Source organism: Sinocyclocheilus grahami, unplaced genomic scaffold (assembly GCF_001515645.1).
Source record: "Sinocyclocheilus grahami isolate Dianchi unplaced genomic scaffold, SAMN03320097.WGS_v1.1 scaffold428.1, whole genome shotgun sequence".
In the NCBI taxonomy this organism is placed as follows: Eukaryota; Metazoa; Chordata; class Actinopteri; order Cypriniformes; family Cyprinidae; genus Sinocyclocheilus; species Sinocyclocheilus grahami.
The window spans coordinates 629,241-632,602 of record NW_015505607.1 but is presented as its reverse complement, the minus strand read 5'-3'; the positions used below and the strand labels follow the sequence as shown (position 1 = coordinate 632,602).

General features: G+C 37.8%; 2 protein-coding genes across 2 annotated transcripts in view; one reads left to right on the top strand and one right to left on the bottom strand.

Moving 5' to 3' along the window:
* Positions 1–3,362, top strand: part of LOC107551603 (retinoblastoma-associated protein-like) — a 28,921-nt gene that overhangs the window by 3,791 nt on the left and 21,768 nt on the right. The window lies entirely within an intron of this gene.
* The window catches only part of LOC107551648 (lysophosphatidic acid receptor 6-like), a 23,052-nt gene that overhangs the window by 5,381 nt on the left and 14,309 nt on the right, over positions 1–3,362 (bottom strand). The window lies entirely within an intron of this gene.

The following is a 3,362-nucleotide window of genomic DNA, read 5'->3' as shown; positions in this document are numbered from 1 at the left end:
GTATTACAAGTAAATTAAGTAATTACAGTTTTCACTGTATGTATTGATATATTAATGCTTATTAAAGCTATGTAATTCAGATTAAGAGCTGTGAGTGATTTTGTCTGCATTTTGTTGTTTGATTAACTAATGGCCCAAGCGCCAGTCTGTCACTTTAAGACAATATATTGACACACATCGGATTTTCTCCCAACTGTTCTCGTCCACTTAAGACATAAAATGTGTTTAAGTAAATATTCTCCAAGCCGGCCATTTGGACATATTTTGTGTGTATTTGATTGTTTGGACGTGCCCGAAGCTCAAAGTGTCATTTGTTTGTCCGTTTTGGAGCGTGCCGCGCGCACACATTTCAGCCTGAGGAACAGCATCTCTTGTGCGGATTGTGCTTTCAACATTTTATTATCAAACATGTCCCGCAATTTAGCAACAGTGTAAGACGGCCTTTTTTCAACAATCACCGATTGTGCTGATTCTGACTTTAAGTTTGGGTTTTAGGGAGGAACGAATGCACACCGCTGTGAAGGGAAAAAAGTTGCGCTAGAAGAAGTGCGGCTATAATCCTTAAAGGGGTCATATGATGCGATTTCAATTTTTCCTTTCTCTTTGGAGTGTTACAAGCTCTTGGTGCATAAAGAAGATCTGTAAAGTTGCAAAGACTAAAGTCTCAAATCCAAAGAGATATTCACGCCTACCTAAAACGCCTTGTTCTAACACGCCCCCACATATCTACCTCACTATGTGGGAAGATTTTCATAACGCCGTCCAAATGTTCACACAAAGAAAGAAGGCGTAACTTTTATTTTCGCTGTAGTATTGTTGACGCTGCAGCCATGTCGTGAAGATGCTGTGTGCTTCTGCTACAAATCAGTGGTTAAGTTGTATTTACAATGCTGTTCCAGAACAGTTTAACCCAAATATCCAGATGTGTGCAGCACATTTTATGGAGGACTGTTTACTGATCCTGGGAGAGTAACGTTAGACTAAAATGCCGGCAGTTCTGACTCACGCCAGTACGTTTTAATTTAAAGGATTTGCCATTGATGATTCAAACGCGAGTTTTGGGCAGTAGAGTAGCGCTTGTTGTTTGTCATTTCTCTGATCACAAATGCAGACAGAGTTTTATGTTTACGCGGCGCCATGCAATGCAACGCGTACAAAGACAGTACAAGTCATTATAATCAGTAATTATGTCCCCACTGGATGCAACAAATGCCTCGTTTATAATGGGTTTTCATGTTTTTGTCTCGTCGCTCCGACCGGGACACGGCATGTCGGCATCAACAGTATGTGAGGGGTGTAACATGTTCGTCACACGCTTGAGGTATTCGGCCAATCACAACGCATTGGATAGCTGGCCAATCACAGCACACCTCACTTTTCAGACCGATGAGCTTTGTAAAAATCGACGCATTTCAAAAAGGCGGGGCATAGAGGAGAAACAACAATGTACAGTATGTAGAAAATAATGTTTTTTTTTTTTTTTACTTTAAAACGCATAAACACATTTCATTACACCAAATACACAAAATAATGTTCTTTTTAGCAGCGTCATATGACCCATTTAAAAGCCAAAATCGAAATAAAAAAATGTAATTAGCTTAATAAAACAGCCACAGGCCTAAAGTGTAAGCAGACCTTTGAATGTTTAGTTCTCTCCTCTATCATAATTAAGCAGGGCTTTCATGTTGCGCGTGCTGAAGCTCCGCACGAGCGCGATCTCGCTTCTGAATTGCGAATAGCAAAAATGCATCATGGACAAATGTTTGAATGTCATTGCATATAAAAACAGCTGGCGACTGGTGAGATAGAATTGGCAAGATAATGTGTATATATAGCAAAAATAAATGTATGTGTGTTTTCTTAATTTCTCTAGTACTGATAGCAAGTGCATTTCCATCTCCCAATTCGCATTAACTCCTTTTTTTTTTTTTTTTTGCACAACTACCTCAAGCAAGCGTAAAAAAATAATTCTTTATGAACTAAGGGAATTTTTTCCTGAAATTTGGCATATCTTTCACTCATTTCTGATGCGATACTTTAAAATGCGCATAAAAACGGTGATGGGAACATAGCTAATGGTTTAAGGCACGTTAACACCACGAATGAGAAGTATGATGCTGATTAAATTTCTGTCCACACCAACACATGATAATGTTCTGATTATGTTAAGCATGCATTGCAGTTTTGTTGTCTTCCGCCTTGAGCTTTTTAAACCAGGATTGATTCCAATTGTCTGTCAATTTTTCAGCTTGAAAAAATCGTTCTGAAATTGATTCCAATATTGTTCTTCTGTGTCGTTATCGTTATAGCTGTGGTGTGGACTTTTCATTTAGAATGTTTTTTTTAAGATTGTATCTTAGAGGGAAACAGAAACTAACTATCCCTGAATGTATACAGAATGCAAAGATATATAAGGTTTATAAGCTCATTACAGTGAAGGACTGAACGGTTACTAATCGGGTGATGCTTGGGCATGCCTCAGGGTGCCTTCCCTCAGCATGACACTTTTTTTTAGATAATGCACGCATTGCATCGCATTTGAAGAATGCGTGACTCATCTCACGTCACTCTTTGGGTGATGAAACCTATTGTGTATTACTGCATTAAAACGGTTTTCTGTTTTGCCTTCGATAATTGCTTAAGCTTTTTGGTTGCATGATCCGCATTATAACTTGCTGATTCATTTCTTAGTCCATTTGAATGGTAAAAAGACATGAAACGTTTCTCCATGTCATTTGTAAACCTGAAGGTGGCAGCAGCCGTCTCGGTATAGGACAGATCTGCTCTGTGGGTTATTTGGCTTTGATTTCGTGCCAGCTGGCCCCAGTTCAGTCTGTTCTTCTGCAGTTACTGAAAAACAGTGCTTCATAAGTGGTGAACAGAAAGTCTAGATATGTGGTTGGATGTAAGTCAAGCTGCTGGGTAGTGCTTTGTTTTTGAGTTTCGAGTGCCTCGTGCCAGCAGGCTCTGTGGTTATTTGTGGTAGCCTCCTCACTGCATCGAAAATAACATTTTCACATTTATGTCTATAACAGTCGATAAGCTCTTGTTGGACATTATATGTGGGTTTCAGTGATTTTATGTTGGTTTTTGATTGTGATTATAATATACAGTACATGCTAATGATGCACCAAAATTTTAATAAATAATCTAGATATTTTGAGTTTTTTGTGTTATAAATTAGCATTTGTTTGGAATAAATAAGTGTTTTTATTTATGTGTTGTTGTTGTTGTTTTTTTTAAAGTGCTTTTATTTATTTGGCCTTCAGTTCACTTCTTTACTTTCTTCCATGTCAAAGATTATCTTACTGAATGTAAAACATATTTGTTAAACATTTTTGGTCATGATTTTTTTTTTTTTT